Source organism: Helianthus annuus, chromosome 9 (genome assembly GCF_002127325.2).
Source record: "Helianthus annuus cultivar XRQ/B chromosome 9, HanXRQr2.0-SUNRISE, whole genome shotgun sequence".
In the NCBI taxonomy this organism is placed as follows: domain Eukaryota; kingdom Viridiplantae; phylum Streptophyta; class Magnoliopsida; order Asterales; family Asteraceae; genus Helianthus; species Helianthus annuus.
Window position 1 is genome coordinate 67,849,019 of NC_035441.2, and position 14,426 is coordinate 67,863,444.

Here is a 14,426-nt window from a genome sequence, read left to right on the forward strand (position 1 = left end):
TTTTAACGCGCCGTTTTTTAACGCCGTTTTTTAACGCGCCGTTCTCAATCGGCGTTTTTAACGCGCCGTTTTTAACGCACCGATTTTTTAACGCGCCGTTTTTAACGCCGTTTTTTAACGCGCCGTTTTTTACGCGCCGTTTTTCACGCGCCGTTTTAACGCGCCGTTTTCTAAAGGCGTCGTTTTTCTCAATCGGCGTTTTTTTTAACGCGCCGTTTTTTAACGCCGCTTTTTACGCGCCGTTTTAACGCACCGTTTTTTTAAGTCGTCGTTTTTCTTAGTCGGCGTTTTTTTAACGCGCGGTTTTTTACACGTTTTTTACGCGCCGTTTTTTCCACGTTTTTTAACGCGTCAAATTTTTTACACGCTTTTTACACGCCGTTTTAACGCGCTGTTTTTCCGAAGTCTTTTAACGCGCCGTTTTTCCGAAGTTTTTTAACGCTCCGTTTTTTTACGCGTTTTTACGCGCCGTTTTTTCAAGCGTCGTTTTTTTAAAACGCGCCGTTTCTCCACGTTTTTTAATGCGTCGTTTTTTTACACGCCGTTTTTTAACGCGCCGTTCTCAATCGGCGTTTTTAACGCGCCGTTTTTTAACGCCGTTTTTTAACGCGCCGTTCTCAATCGGCGTTTTTAACGCGCCGTTTTTAACGCACCGATTTTTTAACGCGCCGTTTTTAACGCCGTTTTTTAACGCGCCGTTTTTTAACGCCGTTTTTTACGCGCCGTTTTTCACGCACCGTTTTTTACGCGCCGTTTTTCACGCGCCGTTTTAACGCGCCGTTTTCTAAAGGCGTCGTTTTTCTCAATCGGCGTTTTTTTTAACGCGCCGTTTTTTAACGCCGCTTTTTACGCGCCGTTTTTACGCGCCGTTTTAACGCACCGTTTTTTTAAGTCGTCGTTTTTCTTAGTCGGCGTTTTTTTAACGCGCGGTTTTTTACACGTTTTTTACGCGCCGTTTTTTCCACGTTTTTTAACGCGTCAAATTTTTTACACGCTTTTTACACGCCGTTTTAACGCGCTGTTTTTCCGAAGTCTTTTAACGCGCCGTTTTTCCGAAGTTTTTTAACGCGCCGTTTTTTTACGCGTTTTTACGCGCCGTTTTTTCAAGCGTCGTTTTTTTAAAACGCGCCGTTTCTCCACGTTTTTTAATGCGTCGTTTTTTTACACGCCGTTTTAAACGCGCCGTTTTTTTCACTTTTTTTAACGCGCCCTTTTTGTACACTTTTTACGTTTTGCGTTAAAAATTTAAACTTTTTACGTTTTACGTTAAACTTTTTACGTTTTACGTAAAACTTTTTACGTTTTACGTAAAACTTTTTACATTTTACATTAAAAATTTAAACTTTTTACGTTTTACGTAAAAGTTTTTACGTTTTACGTTAAAATTTTCACGTTTTACGTTAAACTTTTTACGTTTTACGTTTTACGTAAAACTTTTTACGTTTTACGTAAAACTTTTTATCGCGCCGTTATTTACGTCCCGTTTTTACGCGCCGTCTTTACGCCCCGTATTCTAACCCCTTGTTTACGCGCCGTTTTACCACCCGGTTTTTTTACGAGCCATTTCTTAATTTACATAAAAAAGTTTTACGTTTTACATATAAGTTTACGTTTTACGTTTTACGTTAAAATATTTACGTTTTACGTTAAATTTTTTTACGTTTTACGTTGTACGTTTTACAATTCACATAAAAATTGTTTTACGTTTTACGTTAAAAAGTTTTTACATAAAAGTTTACGTTTTACGTTAAAAAGTTTACGTTTTACGTTAAAAAGTTTACGTTTTACGTTAAAAAGTTTACATTTTACGTTAAAAAGTTTACGGTTTTAACTTTTTTTACAAAAACTTTTCTTACACACACGTTTTTAAACTTTTTTACGTTTTTTAAGAAAACTTTTTTTACGGTTTTAAACTTTTTTTTTACTAAAACTTTTTTACCAAAAATTTTTTACAATTTTTTTTATAAAAACTACTTTTACAAAAGATAAAAGTTTATACGAAAACGTTTTTACGGTTTTAACCTTTTTTTTACAAAAGCCTTTTTTTTACAAAAGCCTTTTTTTACAAAAGCCTTTTTTTACACACACGTTTTTTAACTTTTTTACATTTTTTACGAAAACTTTTTTTACGGTTTTAACCCATTCAATTGGAATAAACTGACTTTTGGTATATATAATTGTATGAAGATTATAACTATAAGACATAATAAAGTGATTTATGTCGGCCACAATGTTATTTTAATGCCTTAAATTATATGTGTGACAAACAAACATAGTGGTTAATACAAATAGAGTAAAAGATGTTTATTTATAAATATAATATTCTTAACAGAACTTGTATTGTAATTAAATAAAGTTATTTTGCTCGTGTTGCAACTTGCAATCCTCAAATTAAATTAAAAATATGTATATAATAAAGTTATTTTATTATTATTTACTTGGATTAAAAGACATGTAATATGACAAGTCGTGCCTACCAACTTTTTTACAAATTTTTTTTTAAAAACTTTTTTTCAAAATAACAAAATTTACAAAGAGGAGAGAAAGATGATTTGATGTGAAGAGAGAGAAATTGAAATGACTTTAAAAGGGGACTTTAAAGAGGAGAGAGATGATTTGATTGTTTTGATTAAATGACTATATTACCCTTTTGGGTGTCATTATCTGATTGGTGGAGAGTGGTTCTCGCGGTTCTTACAACTGGAGGTAGTTTTTATTTTAGCGATCCCCTATATATATATATATATATATACATATATATATATATATATATAGTGATGAAGTCAAAAACAAACAAAAGCTATATAAAAGCTTGTTTGGAGAAATACTTCAAAAATAAAAAGTCACTAAAAACAAGGTACTTCACGAAAACCGACGCTTGTTACGATTTTCGCCCTTTTTACTAACCACTAACCCAACCACCCACCTTTTACCCAAGCCTAACCCTTCACCCCAAAAGTCCTCTTGATATTTACAAAGGTAAAAAGTTAAAAAGGAGGAGGATTGATTGCTTGGCAAGCCTATGGAAGGCGTAAGTTCCATGCCGCTCTCGAGCGATTCACTAAAAATATACACCTTCGGCCGAGTGTTGAGTGATCTCCCGTGAGGTATGTGAACTTGTATATAAATGGAATTTTAATAAGGCATGCTATGCCCAAATAAGTAATTTATCTTATGAAAAGTTCAAAATAAATCATAACGAATAGGATTGTAAATAAATAAAAATAAAACTTATAAAGACCTTGGATTCCCGACACTCTAGGACAAGCTAAAACAATCTCTTCTACCTATTCCATTTGGGAGTGTAAGCCAAATTTAAAGAGTTTTGCTTGAGGACAAGCAAAAGTTCAAGTGTGGGGGTATTTGATGTGTGTAAAATACAACATATAAATCACATCAATTAAGGCATAAAGCTAACCCTTTTTAAGTACTAATGTTGGAAAAATAGTGTTTTGTCTTCCTTTTGCATTTTCAGGATTAAATAAGCTCAGAATCACAAAAGAAGCAAAAAGACAACTAATTCTAGCATAAATACAAGAAAAGGAACAAAAGTAGACTGCCCGGACCCTCAACGGCACCTCCTAAGGCAAAGGAGAAGAAACAGAGTCTGAACACGCCCCGTGTCCAGCGAACACGGGGGCGTGCCCAGGAAGCAGCAGAAAAGACAAACAAGTAGAAGCTTCCATTGCCCACCACGGGGCCGTGTCCAGCGGGCACGGGGGCGTGGTGAAAGTACAGCAGGCGCATTAATTGTAATTCGCAATTACAATTAATGAAGAGAAAGAATGTCAGACGGGCACGGGGCCGTGTCCAGCGGACACGGGGCCGTGTCCAGCCTTCTGTTCAGCCTATAAATAGAGGAGCTTGGCTTCATTTTCTCTCATCCCTTGGCACACCACCTCTCTCACACTTCATCCACCACCCACCACCACCATAACACCATCATCCACCACCATCATCCATTGTCCATCGTAGAGTGTGTGAGTCGTCTCGGGATCCAAGATTGATAGTAAGAGTTCTTGATAATCAAGGCCATGTTTGCCTAAGTCTCTTACATCACTTGGTGAAGACAAGTGTTTAGTATAATACTTTTTATTTTTAATCTTTTGCACTTTTTATTTGGTTTTGTATTAATGACTTTAATAACTAGTTACTTATGTTGAAGGTGATCTTTCCTTATCGTTTGTCCGTGGTGTCTTGGCATTATTTTACTGTCTATATAAAATAAAAGATTTTCACCATTCATATCTCCACGGTCTATATGGAGGTATGTTGGCTACCTGGTCGGGGGTTAAGGGAACGGTTTGGTAAGGGTCTTGCCCTTGTTCAGCGTTTAGAGGTCCTGCTTGGGACCTGGGTCAAATTTAGTAGGATCTCCTTCAATGCCCATAGGTATTGGATGGCGGGGATCCAAACTCTTTGACCCCCTCATAAGTTAACTACTATTAATAATATAACCCGACTATTTAGGACTGTATCCCTGCTGACTCAGACTACTTAGCCGAGGGTAACGTCACCGCCAAAAGCGGGGCCTACCACAATTTGCATTAATAACTTAATTAATTATCTTTCAATAATCCGACCCTTTAGGATTGTATCCTTGCTGACTCAAACTACTGGGTTGAGGGTAACGTCGCCTTCAAAAGAGGGGCCTACTACAATAACTAAGATAATCTCTTAAACAAGTGCAAAAGTGCAAAAATAATCAAAGGTTATACTAATACACATGTCGGATCCAAGTGATTCATCTTGTCTATCTGTTTTTATTTTATTTTTATTTTTCAGCATTTAGTTAGTTTTTATTTTCTTAGTTTAAAAACATTTTTCTAACTTTTTTTGATTTGATTAGACGTTGAGGATAAACCGGTACTAAAAGCTCTTGTGTCCTTGGACGACCTCGGTATCTTACCAACACTATACTACGTCCACGATGGGTGCACTTGCCCATATGTGTGTTTAGTGTTAGTAAATATCGTGTTTTATAAATTTAAAACTTGGTTAAAAGTGTAAAAAGGGGCTTAAATATACATCAAAAATATATACACACCGACACACATCAGCCTCCCAGGCAGGTATGTGAAGATGTTAGGGGATGTTCCTCCCAAGTATTCTAGACTAGGTTTATTTGTATCGCGGCCTACCAGGCAGGTGTGCGAAGATTAGTAGGCTTAGTTCGCGGCCTTCCTAAGGCAGGTGTGCGAACTCAGTCATAATATCGCGGCCAACCCTTGGCAGGTGTGCGAAGATCAGTTCAGTAAGTGTTACTAGTCTAGTCGTGTCATATCGTTCGGTTCTATCAGCTGAGTATGTACAATAATTCAACAAATCCCATTCCCACCCGGGAACCCCATGCCTTGGCTGTGTGAACTCACCTTGGTTTGCTCGGTATGCTAAGTATGTGCTCAAAGTAAATCAATCACGTCCTAGAGTATGCACGTATACACAATCAGTTTGAATTCATACAGTTCACGTATAAGCATAATCATAGAAGTACCAGCATGTATTCGGTATCACATAAGTTATGCGCATCACTTAACAGCAGTTAAATAATCCAGTTAACATTTGACAGAGTTAAACCATGTTACTGTGCGAAGTATACAAAATTGGCGAAACACATATTGGCGAATCACATCATTGGCGAAACACATTCTGTTTCGTCAAGACTTCCATTTCGTCAAACATCCAAATTCGTCAACATTCTATTTCGCCAAACATTCTAATTCGTCAAGCAGCAGTTACGTCAACATGTCAGTTACGCAATCATCACAGAAAACCCTAATCATTCTAACAGCCGTTATCAACGTTCAACCATACAATCGTTAATCATAATCATCATCTAATCCTCATACAGCAATCATTACCCAGAAACATACGGAATCATTATCATATAGAAATCGATCAATACCACACATCATCATCCATTTAACACATAATCAGCAGGGTATAACTATGTAACAGATTCGTAACACGTAACGCGTATTCATTCCGTATACATCAATAAGTTTTGCAACACTAAGTCAACACTATAGACCATAGCGTAGTCAAAACCATCAACCAAAACATGAACGCGGCCATAATCTAGCATGATCCTTCATGGTTACAAACAAGAACAGTAATGGATGATATAGACAAGCAATCACACATAGAAAAACACTAACCGTAAAGAACAAGGAACCAACTAGATCGGTTCGGGGCTTCGGGTATGCGAAATCGCCGTCACAGAGAAAGGGAGTTCTAGGGTTTCTGATTTTTTTGCTAAAGTGTGACAAATGAAGAGGTTACGTATAACTTATACGCGTCTAAACGTTTTGGGCCGTAGCCGGGCTTCAACGAATCTGGGCCGGCGAGTTTAATCTGTTTCGCCGAAATTGAGTTGGCGAAATAGACTTGTTTCGTTGAGTGATCCTTGGCGAATCATAACTCTGATTCGTCGAGTAGTGCTTGGCGAAACACACTTGTGTTTCGTCAGGTTGTTCAAGTGTTAACAGTTTAAGACTATGTTTTCTGAGAAGTCACATGTTATACATATACAATCAAACACAAAACCAAGCAAACACAATTCGTTTCATTTTAACACAACGTGTGCAGTTACAAGTCAAACAGTCAAAGTCAATGGTCAAAGTCAACGTGCATTTAAAGTCGAAAGGTTGAGTTGTCACAAAATCAATGTGTCCATATGCTGAGTAAACATATGCAACAGAAATGTTCATGTAAATCAATGTGTCCATATGCTGAGTAAACATATGCAACAGAAATGTTCATGTAAATCAATGTGTCCATATGCTGAGTAAACATATGTAACAGAAATGTAATGTAAATCAATGCACTAAGTACGCACACAATGGGCATACATAGCAGGAAATGTAATGAAATCGTGTACTATAATGTACTAACAACATAGCAGGCATATGATGTGAAAACATGGAAAGCATGAATGTAACAGATAGGCACATGTGTTTCACCCCAAAACAGTTTGGAAAACAGTAAAAGAGGGGTTCACTGTACTCACCTGAGATTGCTTTGTAGTTCTTGTATAATAACCAAATAATGCTAGAGATCACGGAACATCAAACGGCACCTAATAGGTAGCTATGTCAATATACCGGACCAAATCGGAAGGATCAGATAGTATGCGGGTTCGTAAACCAAACGAGTATAGAGACTCGTGTAATATGGTTTAACAAAGCCTACATACTAAAATGAAACCTAACCTAAGTGCTTGCGACCCATCACGACCCGTTTAGGTAGCTTATGCTACCTTACGCGTCGTTCGCGTAGAACGCGTCTGGAACGCCTAACATCGTGACCACAAGGTATAACCTCGGAAGGTTATAGCTATGGTCACCTAATGTGTTTGGTTGGATCCTAATGATCGACCAAATGGGTCGGGTTCGAAAGTATAAGCGATGGTTTAGATCGCTTACCTTACGACCCTATATAAGTACTAAACTAAAAGTGACGAGCTAAGCATGTTAGAACATGCTTAACTAAGTTTGAAAACAGGTTTGACATCAAAACAAACGGCTTTGATGCCCACGAGTAGTTTGGTTACAAAATATGAATGAATGCACATTTTGGCCGAAACTACAACTCGTCACTGAGCCTAGATAACGTGGTGATCAGTAGGTATAGTCACTACGGACTATAACCATCGTGATCACGCTCACGTTATGAAGTTCCATGAACTTCGCATCGACCATAAGCTGGTCAATGCAGAAAGTCAACAAAACGTTGACTTTCGGACTCGAAAAAGCGAATAAAAGAACGAAAGAATACTTACGGAGGGTCCCCGAATGCTAATCTAGACCAAAATGGCTCAGGTATGAAACAATGGTTCCAACTTAGAGCCTTAAGATCAGATTGTGTGGGTTTTGAGCAAAATGGGGGGGGGGGGTATTTATAGGAAACGTGGAACCGGTAGGATCGTTTCTTGGATTTCGTGCCACGATCTTGTCCGTCCACTTGTCACAATGTTGTGGTAAGTCAGAGGTTGCCCCTCATTTGCTGGAAGAGGCAAGGGCCATTTGGTCTTTCGAAACTTGAAGAGCCAATCAGCATTTAATGTGGGTTCTGCTGTACTGGGGACTCCTTACGGACCGTATGGGCTTTGGCTTACGGTCCGTAAGCCCCTAGTTTGGCAGATTTACAGTTTTGGTCCCTGCAGTTCCAAAACTTGGTATTTGATGCGTTTTTGGCACGTTTAAGCCCCGTTAACCTCATTTCAAAGCTCTAAAATGAAGTTAAAGTACAGGGAACTGAAAATGTGCTCAAAAATATGTCGGATGTCGGTTCGTTTGGCCGTACGGTCGCGATGTTCGGTTAATTACGACGGAATGCGCATAAGCGCGAAAGACGATCCAAATTGCGCGACGAATGGATTTTTCTCATGCCATACACTAAGGCATAATATAAGGATGCTCACATAAATTTTTGGATGTCCGGATGTATTCAAAACGTAAGTTATGCGCAAAAGTGCAAACTTGTGCACTTTTTGACACTTTTAGCCCCTGAATGATCCAAAAGTTTGTTTTAGCATACCAAACCCCTCAAAGCTCATTTCTAAGCTATGTAAAGGATATTTTATGGTATGTTTAACTTATGGACATGTTCCGGAATGTTCGTTACAGTTCAAATTGGCATACTTTCGCAGTTTGTTAAGTTTAGTCCCTGTAAGCGAATTAACTTGTTTTTGCCATACCAAAGCCTTCAAAACTTATTTCTAAGTTATGTAAGGGTTATTTAAGGTACGTTGAGTATATGTTGATGTTCCGGAGTATTTGTCGCATTAAACTGAGTACGTTTAAGCACCAGTTAGCGTATAGCTCTCAAGAAAGCGATGTAGAGTTTGGAATTGAGTAAAAGTCAAAACATGAAAAATGTAAAACACGACGAAAAAAACATTGGGATCAAATAACATTGTCTTATTGATAACTGAACTATTCATAATGATTACAAGCACAAATGTTACACTAATACCGCTGCGCCCAACTCTAGGTCGTGAGTGGTATAATTCTTTTCATGGACTTTTAATTGTCGTGACGCGTACGCGATGAATTCTTCATGTTGCATTAACACATAACCCAAGCCTTGGTGTGATGCATCACAATACACCACAAAGTCATCGGTACCGTCTGGTAATGATAAGATTGGCGCTTGACATAATTTGTCTTTGAGTAGTTGAAGAGTCGTTTCTTGTTTTTCACCCCAATCTAACTTTTTATCCTTTTGGGTGAGAGAGGTTAGCGGTTGAGCAACCTTAGAAAAGTTCTTAATGAATCTCTGATATTATCCCGCTAAGCCCAAAAATTGTCCTACTTCTGTTGGGGTCTTTGGAGTGTTCCAGTTCTTTATGGCTTCTATCTTAGCTGGGTCAACATGTATTCCGTTCTCGTTCCCCATGTGACCGAGAAATTTAACCTCGCAAATCCAAAATTCGCATTTTGAGAACTTGGCATACAACTGTTCTTTCTTAAGTAGCTCCAGAATAGTCCTTAAGTGTTGTTCATGTTCCGCCTCGGTTCGTGAGTGTATTAATATGTCATCAATGAATACGATCACGAACTTGTCAAGGTATGGCTTCCATGCCCGGTTCATCAAATCCATGAACATGGCGGGAGTGTTTGCTAAGCCGAAAGGCATAACAAGGAACTCGTAATGCCTATAGCGAGTCCTAAACGATTTCTTAGGGATGCTTTCCTCTTGAATCCTCAGCTGATGATATCCGGATCTTAGATCGATCTTGGAATAAAAGCTGGAACCTTGTAACTGATCGAACCAGTCGTCGATCCTTGATAAAGGATACTGACTCTGGATAGTTAACTTGTTTAATCCCCGGTAGTCGGTGCACATCCGAAAGGTTCCATCCTTCTCCTTGACAAATAACACCGGAGCTTCCCAAGGTGAGAAATTCGGTCTAATGACTCCTTGGTCAAGCAATTCCAGCAACTGAGTGGATAATTCTTGCATCTCCGAGGGCGCCAGTCGATATGTAGCTTTTGCCACCGGTGCAGCTCCTGGCACTGGATCGATATGGAATTCAACTTGTCGTTGTGGAGGTAGTCCCGGCAAGTCTTCTGGAAGGACTTCGGGATATTCCCCTTACCACATGTATGTCCTCCACCTTGCGCTTCTCGGCCTTCTTGTCAACCACATGGGCAAGAAAGGCGATGCATCCTTATCTCAGACTCTTACGAGCCTTCATGCAATTAATAATTCGTAGTGGCGTGTCCTGTTTCTCCCTGTGAACCAACAAATGTTCTACATCGACCAGGGGGATGCGAATGATCTTCTCGTGACATGTGATTTCGGCTCGATTGTGGGATAACTAGTCTATGTTAAATACTACGTCGTAACAACCCAATTGAATGAGTGAAAGGTCGATATTGAACTTCCGTGCTCCAAGTTCGAGTGTGCATCCGGTAATGTCTTCTCCTGACTTAACTAATTTATCGTTGGTAAATACTATGGGATGAGGAGGTGTCTAGCTTATTTGAGTCTAGGCTAAGTATATTTTGAATTCTAGGGGGATGAAACTAATACCGACACCGGTATCAAGCAAAAGGGATGCAATAGGTCGGTTGATAGGAAACGTATCGGTGACCCTTAATGACTTCACATGACTCTGCTAATTCCTCATTAGCTGACTGGATAGAGTAGGACATGTCTAACCTACATGACTCTGATTCGTATATATAGTTAGTATCTAAAGATACTAAGTTAAGACGACGTTGATATCAAAAGAATTGATACATTCTGGTTGTAGAGTAGAACGTACCCATGGCAACATTGGGATTTTTGTGGAGTATTCATAGTTCTACTCATACACACACTTATTCACTTGCTTGATTCGTCCTTAGACATCCATGATTGTAGTGATCTCTCTGTCACCGTTAAAACCTCGTTCTTTCTTGAGTATAAATAACTCCTTAGTTTCCGTTTTGTACCTAGTGTCGCCACACTGCTACTCTTGGCACTTTTGCAGGTGCCCTCGTGATGAAAGTTTCACTTATCTCTTTCAGGATTTTGGCAAGTTATTGGCATACTTCTTGATTTTCAGCTTCGTATCTCAGGGCTAAACCCCAAATGTAGCGCTCAGTGCGTTCGGATTTGGGTGTTATCAAGTATGCAACAATCCTTGAGAGATCGTATAGGCATCAAGGGTAACCAACAACATTAGCTCTAATCATGATCAAGTTCTAGAGTTCGTTTCCAAACCTTGTAATTTTTTCGCTAGCCAGCAATACTCTTCTCGCGTAAGATCCATGAGTTCTTCCCATGACAACCTCTTTGCTGAATTACTCCCTATAGTTTGCACTTGGAGATTCCCACAAGTTAACTTCTCCTTCAACCAAAGACTATTCGTTTACCAAATTGTTTACTTATGAGTACATTTACTAGCACGACCAACTGACTTCATTGTCTTTATCTAGCGGACAAAACTTACCGCACCTCCCGTATCAATGAGGTCTTGCGGCTTCTAATCCGGAAAAGCCTTAGAATTAAAATCTGGTGTGATTGCCTCTCTGAGTGTGGCATTGCAAATCGTTCTCGTCCCATCGGGATTTGAACCACTTGAACTACTGATACCATCAGTACCGTCACTATGTCGACCCGACAGCCTCATGTTGTGCAATTTCCGCAACCTCATGTGGTTCCATAACAACTCTAGTTTGACTTTAATAGCAGGGCGTTGATTAACTGTGTCACACCCTGACTTTTGCGGAAGCGTGGTTATTTGGTGTGACTTCTTAATACCATAGCAATCAATCACAACAATGCAATATGATAAAAACACGAGATGTTCATCCATTAATTAAAGTTAGAAAATACCACAACAATATTGTCTGAAAACATCGACACTTGAAATAAGTTACAAACCATGACATGTTCAAACGAGTTCATAAAGACTCGACAAAAGTACTTAAATAAAACCCGAGTTTAGAATTATATATCCAGTCCAGGAAAGGGATACACCCCCTAAACTCAACATCCCCGGGTGACATCTTTTATTCAAACGCAGCTTGATGACACATGCATACCCTTCCAGATCCACTAGTTTCCTGAAATACATGTAGTTTGAAAAATCAACAAAAGCTAAGCGAGTTCATGTGTATGTGAGTATGTATAAACCTTTAAAGTATGTATGTATGTATCAAAGTCCCTGGTATGTAGCAATAAGGAAAAAGAGATCACCAATGGGTTGCAAAGCCAATGGTATGTGTGAAATGGTGCAGGAAGACTCAAACCAAGCAAATTTGTTACCGGGCCTCCGGCTGGAAGACATAGTCACCACTATGGGCCACCCTGGTGTCACCCCGACCACGTAAAACAACAAAACGTGGCGGAATCGTCGGGGAGTGTTGTAACAGAATCATTGTTTCATAACACATGGGAAATTGAAATGCTGTTTTATTGATTTAAGAGTTACAATGTCTTAACAAACAAAGAAGTAATACAAAATCTAACCAGTCTTGCACCTTTTAATGTCACTAAGGCCTCGTCCAATCCTATGTGAGCATGCATCAATATCATCATCAAATTTCATCAACTATTGTACCTGAAACACATGTGAAAATATATCAACATAAAAATGCCGGCGAGTACATAGGTTTTGTGAAAATAGGATTCATGACTTAGGTTTAAGAAAATGTTTAACGAAAACTTGTCATGAATCCAATTTAAGTGTTTGCTTTTATAAAACGTTTGAAAAGCGATAATAAGGTAGATGATATGTAAAAGAGTAGTGTAAGGTTAAATGAATAACCAAGTAAAAATGAGTTTGTATAAAATAAGTTGTTTGTAAAACAATGTCTTGTGAAAAATATGTTATATGTCTAAACTGAAATGATTTAAACAACGCTGCAATATGTAATATCATACAAACACTTATATATAGGAAGTACCAGCGGCGTATCCACCATGCTTGTATCATATTACACACGCCTCGTTACTTGAATCATTTACCCAAACAAAACACCAATGTAAACATGTTTATGTATAACCAAATGTTGAAAGGTTTATGTGAAAAATCATGTCTAATGTCAAGTGTAAATCATGAAATGTGTATAACAATGTTAAAATGTCTATGTCAAATGTCAATTATGTCATGTGTGAACAAAATGTCATGTATGGCTAGTGAAATATGTATCAACTAAGCCATAGGTGAAAATGCACAAAACAATGTATTGAAGTAAAACATGGTTTAAATCAATGTTATGTTTTATGGAAATGCATGCTATACTGTATACAAACATTTATGCGGTATTGTGAAAATGCATACATCCAAGCCTTGCGACTGTGGTGATAAACCTTTAAACGAATTAAAGGTCTATCTGTGTTATGTATTATCGAATTCGGTCATTCCTTCCATCCAAACATACCTAGGATGTCAGGAACGGGAGTTGTCAATTCCTATGGTACCATTACCTACTAACGAGCGGCGTGATCAAAGTTAATGAATGTATATGGTCCCACTTAAACAAACCAAATGTTATACCTAACATGTAAGCATGTGATGAAAAACAAATGCACTAAGTATGATGAACATACATAGCGTGAAAAGGTAATGTAAAAACAATGTACCAAGTATGCGCTAAACGAACATACGTAGCATAAAATGTCATGTAAAACAATGTACTAAGTATGCACACAATGGACATACATAGCAAAAACACAATGAAAGCATGTACTATATGTGTACTATTGAACATAATAAGCATATGATATGAAAACATGGAAAGCATGAAAGTAACAAGTAGGCACATGTGTTTCACCCCAAAATGTTTGAAAAACAGTAAAAGAGGGGTACTATGTACTCACTTGAGGGTGCTTAGAAATCTTGAACAACAACCAAGCAAAGCTAGAGGGATCACGGAATCAAACGGCACCCTATATAGATAACTACATAAATAACCGGACCTAAATCGGGGGATCGGGTAGTATGAGGGTTTGTAAACCAAATAAGTGTGGGAACTTATGTAATATGGTTTAACAAAGCCTACATACTAAAACGAAACCTAACCTAAGTGCTTTTGACCCGTTACGACCCGTTTAGGTAGCTTATGCTACTTTAACGCGTCGTTTACGTAAAACGCGTTCGACCGCTTAACTAGTCCTATGACAAGTAAAATATGCCTTAACATGCCTAATATAGTTACTTAATCAGTTTAGATGTCAAAATTTAGGTTACATATGCTTAAAATGAATTTATGTGTAAAAAGGGTATTTTGGTAATTTACCTAAGGCATATAAACTACCTATCATACAACTATTTAAACGAAGTGACCATAAGGTATAACCTCGGAAGGTTATTCCCTATATAACAATGGTCACCTAAAGTGTTTGGTCGGATCCTAATGATCGACCAAATGGGTCGGGTTCGAAAGCATAAGCGATTGTTTAGATCGCTTACCTTTACGACCCTAAAC